This window comes from Hyla sarda, chromosome 8 (assembly GCF_029499605.1).
Source record: "Hyla sarda isolate aHylSar1 chromosome 8, aHylSar1.hap1, whole genome shotgun sequence".
Lineage (NCBI taxonomy): Eukaryota > Metazoa > Chordata > Amphibia > Anura > Hylidae > Hyla > Hyla sarda.
In genome coordinates, this window is record NC_079196.1 from 201345406 (window position 1) to 201357715 (window position 12310).

Consider the following 12310-nt stretch of genomic DNA (forward strand, 5'->3'; position numbering starts at 1 on the left):
ATCGTGGTGTGCTCTTCATACCAAAGGGCTTACTATGCAGACATATGGCCCCTCTCTTCTTCCCAACCTACTGAAAGTCAATTTTTAGATACATTAGAGCAATAATACAAATTCGTTGCAAAAGTTTACACATTGAGGGGCATTTATCAAAAGTTTTTGTTCACTTTAGATAAAAAAAAAGTTGCACTCAAATTGGCGCCCGGGTGCCAAATTTATCAAATGGCGCATGGACGTTGATGAATGCCAGCTGGAACTGCTCTGTTTAGATGTCGCAGATCAGTGGCAGGCCGTGCGACAATTGTATTTAAAGTCGCACGGACCTTAATCCAATTGCCGCATGGAGGCATATAGGGCAGGGTTGAATTAACCTGTGATATCTTCTAAATATGGTCTGTGCGACTTTTTTTTTCCTGAGAAAAGTCGCACATGATAAATTAGTGACCACTGCACAAAGTGATATAAATCAGATCACTTCATGGTAATAAAAATTAAACAGTCTAAGGGTGCATTCACACCACGTTTTGTACATACAGGTGCCGTAGTATACTATGGATTTAGGTCCAAAACCGCATACGGGTCAAAACTGAGCTGACCAGAGTCATCGTTTGACTCCGGTCGGATCATTAAAGTAAATGGAGTCACGGGCTGATCCGGCCGGGGTACGGGAGCGCCCGGTTTTCCCCTCCCCCCGCCGGATCCGGCAACCATATGTACAAAACGTGGTGTGAATGCACCCTAAATGAAATGAAGCAGGAAAAGTCGCACGGGACCAGCCTGCGACTTTTCCTGTGACAACTTTAGACGAAAAAAAACAAACTTCTAAATTGCTTGATAAATTCCCCTCATTGATCCCAGCACTGCGCAGGGCAGAGCCGAAGAGCATGTGACGTGGGGCCTCCTCAAAATGGGTTCTCTACCATCCAGTTCCCCCGATGACCGTGTGGTGAACCTAATGAAGTGAAGTAGAGATGTAGAGATGAAGTGGCCATTAGGGTGGTGATCATTTCACTACAATCCTTAGCTTCATCGTCAGAATTGAAAGTAGACATAATCCAAGGCACATTTCCTATGTAAAACATGAAGCTCTGAACTAAATTGTGCACGTGAGGTGTCCTTTAGGGGTGGCCAACTTTTGCCTGGAAAAACCAGCCGCCCTAGTGACCATGCATGGGCGTACCTCTCTGTTATGGAGTAAAGGAGTCACTGGGGGAGAGTTATCAAAACCTGTCCAGAGGAAAAGTTGCCCAGTTGCACATAACAACCAATCAGATCGCTTCTTTCATTTTTGAAAAGGCCTCTGAAAAATGAAAGAAGCGATCTGATTGGTTGCTGTCGGCAACTCAGCAACGTTTCCTCTGGGCAGGTTTTGATAAATCTCCCCCAATGTCTCCATGAACTTTAGTACAGAGGGCCATGCACATACACAACCATTCCCACATGGTGAATCAGGTGCAGTCTGGGTCCTAAATGTGGGACGGGGACTTCGGCTTTCACCAACATTGTTAGTTGAACCTAATGTCCTTGTCACCTATAAATATCTAAATATGTGACGCAATGTGGAGGTTACATATGTATTTGGCCTCATAAATCTATCATTAGGTTCCGTGTTGATCACAGATCCTTTGGGAATGTAACAGGATTGTTGCCAATGTGACGTTAACCCCATAAACGCCTGGATACTAAGCCTGGTATGTTCTAAGTAGAATGGCAGCGTTCATTTCTGTTCCAAATATATCGACCTGTCATCTATCAACTCTATCGCTCTATTTGTTCTTCTATCTTGGCATTTTTGGTTGTCATTTAAAAGGAGTAACTATAGTTGCTAAAATGTATTTCCCAATTTCCATAAAAAAACATACAGATTGTTTGTATCTGTAATATGTCATGACACGAGTTGTAGTTTTGCAACAGCAGGAGGCACCCTGGTTGGGAAACACTGCTTTAGGCGGTCAAAAAATCCATAGGTTTTCTTAATGCAGTCCCTGATGCAGTCAAATAACTCCCGCAAAACCCGCCAGTCAGCTATGACATCTGTACATGTAGCACACTACGCACCTGCGTGTCCATTACATGACCAAGGCAGATTATTAACCACTGGAAGTTTGTGTTTGCCATACCCGTTCCCAAAAACGTTGAGGGGGTTTAGCATTGTTTTTTTGTTTTTTTCCCCCACCATTTCTTTTTACTGAAATCCCTAAGTCACATGATGAAAAAATCACCGGACACACCGTACGCAAAAGGAAAAAAAGACTAAAACCAATCATTTTTCCCCCTGCATTTTTCTCATGAAAAGTCGTGTAATTGTTTCAACAAGGGACTCAAGGATTTCTATTGAAGAATTAGGTGGGGAGGGGGGGGGGGTTGGAAAAAAAACCACAAAAAAAACAACAATTCTAAACCCACATGACATTTTTGGGAACAGGGGTATGGCAAACACAAACTTCCAGTGGTTAATAATATGACTTGGTCATAGTATGTTACATGTTCAGATATCATAGCTGACTTGCGGGTTTTGCGGGAGTCATCTGACTGCATCAGGGACTGCATTAAAAAACCTATGCATTATTTTGATCACCTAAAGCAGTGTTACCCAACCAGGGTGCCTCCTGCTGTTGCAAAACTACAACTCCCAGCATGCCCGAACAGCCAAAGGCTGTTCGGGCATGCTGGGAGTTGTAGTTTTGCAACATCTAAAGGCACCCTGGTTGGGAAACACTCACCTAAAATAATGGCTTTTAACCGGTGGCCATCCAGCTGTTGCGAGACCCCCTCCATGCGCCTATGCAGTGTGAAAAGAACCTAAGGAACAAGTCAGGGAAGGATCAGTGCGAGTAACTAACAGCTGAGAAGTGACAGTGTTGCATATAAGGTTTTGATGCAGTCATCATATTGAATTACCCAGAGGCTTTCTCAGGAATCTTGGATGGTCCTGCTCCATGACCCAATATAATATTCCTTACTGAGATGATCATACACTGGCCTCCTAAATGTAACCAACGCAGTCCGTGGGATAATTTAGTGGGAGCAGCTGGATGGCGTAGGGGTATTTCCTCGCTATAATTGCATAATCCCGCATAAATCTTCAAGAAATCCAACAATGCATCAGAGATCCAGACAAGAACCACAGGTTCTAATGGCCTGTACAATCTACAATGTGATTTTAATGAAAAACTAATTATTGTCCCCCAACCTTAGGCTGTTGTAAAACTACAACTCCCAGCAAACTCTGACAGCCCGCGGAGAGATATATAGATCACTGCTGTAAGTGATATAGGCACAAACAATAATGCCCCCTGCCTCTCCTTGTAAATCATTTAGGGACAGATAGCAATGCCTTTCTTTTTCCCCTTGTAAATGGTGTAGGCACAGATAGTGCTGCCTCCTTATCTCTGCCTATAAATGACGCAGGCACAGACGATGCTGCCTCCTTATCCCATTCTCTAAATTATTAAGACAAAACCTAGATTACCTCCCGGTCTCTCCCTGTAAATCGTGTAGGGACTGATAAGCACTGCCTGCCTTTTTTTTCCTTGTAAATGGTGTAGGCACAGATAGTGCTGCCTCCTTATCTCTGCCTATAAATGATTCAGGCATAGACAATGCTGCCTCCTTATCTCATCCTTTAAATTATTAAGACAAAACCTGGATTACCTCCCTGTCTCTCCCTGTAAATTGTGTAGGGACTGATAGCACTGCCTGCTTTTTTTTCCTTGTAAATGGTGTAGACACAGATAGTACTGCCTCCTTATCTCTGCCTATAAATGTTGCAGGCACAGACGATGCTACCTCCTTATCTTATTCTCTAATTATTAAGGCAAAACCTAGATTAACTCCCTGTCTCTCCCAGTAAATTGTGTAGGGACTGATGGCACTGCATGCCTTTTTTTTCCTTGTAAATGGTGTAGGCACAGATAGTGCTGCATCCTTGTCTCTGCCTATAAATGATGCAGGCATAGACGATGCTGCCTCTTTATCTCATTCTCTAAATTTTTAAAGGAGTATTCCAGCGCAAAATAACTTATCCCCTATCCAAAGGACAGGGTATCAGTTATAGATCGCGGGGGTCCGAGCGCTGGGGGATCTGCAGGAAGTGAAGTTTCGTCCCCAGCAGAAAGCCGCGGCAGACACGCCCCCTCCAGGTATCTCTATGGGATATATGGAGGGGGCGTGTCGGCCACAGCGTCATGCGGGGACGGAACGCCCCCTTTCCAGCATTCTGCTGCAGCCCCATCCAGGAGATCCCGGGGGCCCCAGCGCTCGGACCCCCTGCGATCTATAACTTATCCCCTATCCTTCGGATAGGGGATAAGTTATATTGCACTACAGTTCTCCTTTAAGACAAAACTCAGATGACCTCCCTGTCTCTCCCTGTAATTTGTGTAGGGACTGATAGCACTGCCTGCCTTTTTTCCTTGTAAATGGTGTAGGCACAGATAGTGCTGCCTCCTTATCTCTGCCTATAAATTATGTAGGGACAGAAGAAACTGCCTCCTTGTCTCTTCCTGTACATTATTAAGGCACAGATGAGATCACCTCTCTGTCTCTCCCTGACAATAATGTAGAAACAGAATGCCCTATCTTTTTTTTCCTTGCAAACGGGGTAGGCATAGATAATACCAACTCCCTGTTTCTCTCTGTCCATAATAGAAGTGCCTTCATGACTTGGTCTGTTAATGTGGGCATATATTATTCTACCTGTTCCTTCCATGTAATTGATGTAGGTACAGATGGAACTGCCTCCTTATTTCTGTAAATGATAGAGATAATCCTGCCCCCCTGTCTCTTTCATAAATGATGTAGGTACTGATAATTCTGTCTCCTTTTCCCTCCTCCTAAATGATTTAGGCACACGTAGTATTGCCTTTTTGCTTCTCTCCCTGTGAATGAAGGTGAAAATAGTACTGCCCCTTTTTTCTCCATATTAATAATGCAGCTAAAGATAGTACCGCATCTCTGTCTCTTTCATTCATGATATAGGTACAGATAGTTCTGCCTCCTTGTCATTCCCTGTACATGATGTAGGCACACATTAGTGTTTCCTCCCTGTGTTTTCCTATAAGGCTCAGATAGTGCTATCTTCTTTTTGGCCTTAATAAATTATGTAGGTACAAAAGAGTACTGTCCTAGTCTCTTCTTGCAAATGTTGAAGGTACAGAGAGTACTGCCTGTCTGTCTTGTTAAATGATATAGGCATAGATAATACAGCCTCCATGCTTCTCCCTGTAAAATGAAGATGAAGGTAGATATAGCACTGCCTCTAGTCTAGTCTAGGCACAGATAGTACTACTTTCTTGCTTCTCTCTGTTAATGATGTAGGCACAGATGGTACTGCATGCTTGCATTTTCCTGTAAATGATGTAGGGACAGATAATACTACCTCCTTGTTTTTCCATGTAAATGATGTAGACACAGATAGTATTTTCTTCCTTTTTCTGCTTTTATATGATATAGCTACAGAGTACTGGGACAAGAAAAACAACATAGCTGTTGTTTCCTGTGGTAACCAACCCAAGTAAATGTGCAGTTTTATTAAAAAACAGATCCTTTTGGTTTGTATTCATGATGCTGTATATGTTCAGTTTTTACCATCTTTCTGTGTTTTGTTGTCTGATAAATGGGATGTTTTCTGTGTTATAGGAGAGATCTGCCCCCGCTGCTGTTGAAAATATCATGGATGAAATAGGTAAGTGGGTATTCAGCTATTGCACAGGTGTGGAGGGTAATTTAGGTATATATAAAGGTGATTCCTATTGATCTATGTTATATACGTTGGTCCATCTGTCTGAGACCGAAAAAAAAAAAAAAAACATGTAAAACAAGCACTAGTCCAGTCCTGTGTTACACTCAAAGGGGTACTCCGGCGCTTAGACATCTTATCCCCTATCCAAAGGATAGGGTATAAGATGCCTGATCACGGGGGTCCCGCCGCTGGGGACCCCCGTGATCTTGCACACGGCACCACGTTTAAAATCAGTCCCCGGAGCATGTTCGCTCCGGGTCTGATTACTGTCGATCACGGGGCTGGAGCGTTGTGACGTCAAGACTCCGCCCCGTGTGACTCCGCCCCCTCAATGCAAGCCTATGGGAGGCGTATGGGGGCGTGACAGCAAAATAATTGGTAAATGTAAAAGTACAACTTGTTCAAGTAAAGTAAGCACTAATTCAACAGCTGTCACGCCCCCTCCCATAGGCTTGCATTGAGCCTTGACGTCCTTGACGCCCCATGATCGACAGTAATCAGACCCGGAGCCAACATGTTCCGGGGACTGATTTTAAACGGGGTGCGGCGTGCAAGATCATGGGGGGTCCCCAGCGGCGGGACCCCCACGATCAGGCATCTTATCCCCTATCCTTTGCATAGAGGATAAGATGTCTAAGCGCCGGACCTCCCTAATTTTGCATTTTGTTTTCTTACTTTTCGCCTTCTAAGACCAATAACATTTTTATTTTTCCACTGGCACAGTTGAATTAGTGCTTACTTTACTGGGAAAAGTTGTACTTTTACATTTACCAATTATTTTACCATATAATGTATAACAAAGCCAGAAAATTTATATTTGTTGGGCAAAACGAAAGAAAAAAATCGGAGGTCACTGTACAGTAAATGTAAGATGTAACTGATTTTACATTCCAACAATACCAAATTTGAAATTTTTTATTTTGTTTTGCTGTAAAAAAAATTTTTTTAAGTTGTTAAACAAACTATATCTGTGCATTGCCATGTTCTGACCTGCTCTGACCAATTGTATTTTCTATCGGCATTTTGTATAGAATGTTAAAATAATCTACAACATTGGAATTTTTTTTGCATTTATGCCATTGAGAGCCTGGGATCAAAAATGTCCTAATTTAATAGTTCAGACAATTCTGCACTTGGCAATGCCAAATATTTACCAAAATGTATTTATTAAATTAATTAATTAATTAATTAAATCATTTATTTATTTTTATTTTCAGGGATTCTTTTCTTTATATTTTAAAAAATATTTTCACACTTTTTTGTGACCCTAGGGGATATTTATGAGCAATCACTTAATTGTTTACATACTGTAGATCAGAGCAATGCATATGCAGTGCATTAATCTACCTTATTAACACTTTGCATGTACAGCCTGCAGACCAGTCACGGCAGGCCCGAGCCAAAGGCTGCCAAACAGTACACTGCACCACCAATGACAAATCTAAATACTGTTTAGATGCTGCAATGGCTATTGATGGCATCTAAACAGTTAAATGACTGATATCGGAGTGAACTCCGTTGTCGTTCATTATCAGTCGGCGTTGGCTGCAGATAGCAGCTGACACTCACACGGAATGGCACAGTCCCAGCTCCCAAGTCTGTGCTATACTCCCAACTGCAAGTATAGATGTAGATAAGGAAGGGGTTAAATCAAGTCCAGCGATTTAATTGTGCCAAAACTGGTCATACATTTCCATTAAGCTGCAACTTATACAGAGCCCAGCCCTGTAACTGTATTTTAAAAAGTACCTGTCACCAAATAAACTGTTCTAAACTAAACTCAGGCTGTGCTCCCTAACTACTTCTAACACCCCTCCTGCCCTTAAAAACAATTTCAGAGCTTTAAAAAGCTGTGTATAATACCTTTCTTCTTGCTCACATAGTGCAATTTCCCAGCAGGAGAAAGTGGGTGTTTCCCAGCAGGCATGACATCACTGAAGCCTGCTGGGGGACAACTTCTGCCCTCACATTGTTGCAGCATTGTGATGAATAGAACACCTTAGGCTCTGTGCATATTTCAGTCTGTGCAGATTTTAGTGAGGATCTCCTTCAGCTGTCAGTCTGTGTTGCTATCAGTAAGGCTCTCCTTCAGCTGTCAGTCTGTGTGGCTGTCTGTGAGAATCTTTGGAGCTTTCACTTTCTGTGCAGCTGACGATCAAACTCAGTGCAGAGAAACACTTCCTGAGTTTGGACTCCTGCCAGGCCGGGAGGAGACCGAACTCACTGTATTAATTGTGACAGGGAACTTAACAGAGCTACCTAGTGGCCATTTTTATTTCACATTTTAAACATATTTATGTTGATAATTTTACAAGCAAGTGAATGGGAAAGTGACTGCTAATTACACAAGGAACACTATATTAAAAGTTTTATTTGGTGACAGGTACTCTTTAAACTGAAGTAAGGATGTAATTTAGCCAAATGTCAGGTCAGCATTACAGCTACACATGCACCTGGACTTTCATACTTTTCCCCCAAAAAAACAAACAGCGCCACTCTTGCCTGTGGGCAGTGTCTGGTATTGCAGCTCACCACCATTCACTTAATTGCCATTCCCAAGTGATTATAGTGGATTCTGTCATTGAATGAATATGCTATATGTTCTTATATCAAGATGTAAGGTTTTAGACAACTTAAATGTTCTTCTTCTGTTTTCCTAGAACAAGCTGTGCAGGAGACTGTAGAACCAGACTACTATGCCAGACGCAGGCAGGAACGGGCAGCAGCACGGGCAAGGCAATGGCAAGTTTTCTTCTACAAGATTATGAAGTGCTCTGTATAGATTTTTGGAAACCCTCTAGTGCAGTGTTTTCCAACCTATGGTTTTCCAGTGGTTGCCAAACTACAACTCCCATCATGTCCTGACAGCCGAAGGCTGTCAGGACATGATAAGAGTTGTAGTTTTGCAACATCTAGAGAGCCACAGGTTACGGAACACTGCCCTGGTGTAATTGTCTTCCTCGCATATCTAGCAATGACAGAGAATGATATTGGGTGAGAGAACGATCCACCATATTGGATTTCACCTACCTGATCCTATTGTACTTTGGGAGATAAGCCTGACAGATGCTTTTTTCCCATTAAGAACACATGCATGCTCAACCGAGCTGAGCATGCATGTGCATGGAGGAGGTCAGAAGAGATCACTGTTGGCAAGACAAATGTTTGGCTGACAGCTATGTTATATATATAGCCAGCTTTGGGGTAATGCTGTAGTACAAGGAGGAAATTTTTTATTTCTCAGAATTAATAGTGTTTTCTTCAACAGGACTGAGACAGAGGGTATGTGAGGAGATCCAATCCCCTGGTAAGTAGGCATACAGTATTGCAATGTGACACCGATAATGATAAATTTGAATGTCCACCCGAACAATCCAGCGATAGTTCATGTGGCCCCATTGCTCAATTGATTGAGCTGTGTAACAAGTGCTGGTCAGCAAGATTAGCGCTGTCTGTTTCCCTCACATTGGCCTGTGTAAAATAGTCCTCAGCTGCACTTTCCTTGTTCCTCTGTATGTGCCCTATGTCAAGAGTGCTGCTGAAGATATCATTTCTGCCCTAAGAGACCGGGAGAGCAGTGATATGGTAGGTGAGTCTGTAGAGTGATTAGCTGCACGTCTAAATCTCCCCACATTCATAAGTGCTGTGTGGTGCCATTTCATCTGCCCCCTGTGGCATTTCAGAGGTTTGCAGGACCCGCTGTATGTTCTGTGACCGCCCTTTCCCGCCTGCTGATATTGGGTCTCATGGGATCCCAATCGCATTGCAGTCCTATACTTTACACTGCTGTCCTTGCCTTTTGCTTGTAATGTTCTGTTCACATCTATTCTGCACCGGATCCATTGATTTTAATATGCCAAACAAACTCTTAAAATGACTACCTTTAGTTTATTTCTAAGTGTATACCGTTAGTTTGCAAGATTCCATAGGTGGCCTCAGGTTCTGCCAGGTTGTCAACAAAATTAGATGCGAACATACATTATGAGCTGAGAGGGAGAAAATCTCTTACAAGCAGGAGGTAGGGGAGACAGTGTGAAGCTGCATCTCATAGGTATGCACTGAGACTGCAATGTATAATGAATGTTCTAGGTCACTGTACTCTAGCACTTGTCTTGAGATAGAATTGGGCATAGTAGGAGCTGTATGATGAGACCCTGCTCCTCTTTACAGAGGCATATTGAGAAATGTAGTCTGCAGGGCTAAAGAAGAAGCCAAAATGGCAACTGGCCCACATATGTCACATCAACTTAAACAGGCAAACACAAGGCATAGGAGCCACTGAATTATTCTGTAATAATAAAACAAAAATAGAGAAACAGAAACATAGGCGCACATCCACCATTTGTGTTTTGATCTACTTGCTCCTTAGCATAATTTCAAAAATGAACAGGCTGTTATTATACATTTTGATCCCAAAGTACAAGCCCACTCGCCACGTCAAGGCCACCTAGTCAGAATGGGTCCCTAACCTAACAATGGTGTAGCGCCAGGTGGCGACCACTGCCTCCGCGACACCAAGCCCACTGGGGGAACGACCCAGTGGCCAGGCAGCCCCACTGCTGCCCGACCAAGCCCCCGGCTCTGGGCCGCACCACCCTACAGACAAAGCATTACAGCAACAATGGTCACCACCGAACACCCATTCGGCCCAGGCGTTTTTAATTAGGAGGAGACTGCATATGGGTTTACTCCTAGCATTGTCCCAGCCCTCTGGCAGGAAGCACATGGTAGGTGTTCACACTGGTGTGGTTCTCTGTGGCGGCCATTGTTACTGTGATGCTTTGTCTGTGGGGTGGTGTGGCCCAGAGCCGGGGGCTTGGTCGGGCAGCAGTGGGGCTGCCTGGCCACTGGGTTACTCCCCCTGTGGGCTTGGTATCTCGGAGGCAGTGGTCACCGCCCGGCGCTACGCCAGTGTTAGGTTAGGGACCACTCTGACTAGGTGGCCTTGACATGGCGAGTGGACTTGTACATCCTGTTAGTTTTTAAAATTATGCTGAGAAGCAAGTAGATCAAAATACAAATGGTGGATCTGCGGTCATGTATCTGGTTCTCTACAGTTTTCCTCTGTAATAATAGCCTATGCTGCACTATATAAGCCAAATAAATTGTTGCAGGGCATGATTATTTAGTATGTCTCATGATTATTTAGTACGTCTCATTGTCATGTCTGGTCCAGCACTTCCTCTTTATTAAGTTCCTCTTGTTATCTACACAGCCTTCACATTGTTCCTGCTCTTCTCCTATCGCCTACAGAGTCTGCCGAGGAGTTAACCAAGAAGAAACCCCACATCCGGCCGACTTCTGATCAATGAATGCAGACGTCAGAACCCTCACGGGGTCACACTGAAGTGTACATACATGGATTGTACCTATTTGTAATGTCCATTAAAGGTTTCATGTTGCATTTATTGTTGCATGGTTTATGTCCATTTAGAGGTTACACTAAAAGGGTATGTCTTTTTTTCCAGAAACGGCGCCGTTCTTGCATATAGGGCATGCCAAGTATTGCAGTTCTGACCATTTGCCTGAATGAGTCTGTGCTACAATACCAGATGCAACCTATAGACAAGAGTGGCGCTGTTTCAGTAAATAAAGAAATTTTCTTCTAATCTTTTCTTTTCATTCCCTTATCTGCAGCTCTTTACTTAAAGGGGTTATCCAGGAAAAAAAACTTTATATATATATATATATATATATATATATATATATATATATATATATATATATATATATATCAACTGGCTCCAGAAAGTTAAACAGATTTGTAAATTACTTCTATTAAAAAATCTTAATTCTTTCAGTACTTATGAGCTTCTGAAGTTAAGGTTGTTCTTTTCTGTCTAAGTCCTCTCTGATGACACCTGTCTCGGGAAACGCCCAGTTTAGAAGCAAATCCCCATAGCAAACCTCTTCTAAACTGGGCGTTTCCCGAGACACGTGTCATCAGAGAGGATTTAGACAGAAAAGAACGACCTTAACTTCAGAAGCTCATAGTACTGAAAGGATTAAGATTTTTTAATAGAAGTAATTTACAAATCTGTTTAACTTTCTGGAGCCAGTTGATATATATAAAAAAGTTTTTCCTGGAATACCCCTTTAACTCTCAAACTTGGGATACTCTAGCATAAAACAGATGCATTTATGCATCTGAATTACAGTAGTAATTCTCGGCCTGACCATGGGTTTGATAAAAGTCCAAGACTTGCTGCCATAATAAAAATGGAAAAAATGCATCCGTATTTTGCCAGTGTGAACAATGCCATATAATAAGAACCCAATAAATTCAATGGTTTCCAAACCGTGAACTTCCAGATGTTGCAAAACTACAACTCCCAGCATGCCCAGACAGCCGCTGGCTGTCCGGGCATGCTGGGATTTGTAGTTTTGCATCATCTGGAGGTCCACAGTAGTTGCACCAAAAATTATACACCCATAAGGGATAATATAATCCAACATGAACCCATAGACATATCTATTTTGTGAGAACACCCCTGCATGTAAATACATAGGCTTGTGAAATGTTTGGGTTAATGCAGTGACTATGGTGAGAGTGTATGACAAATATATGAG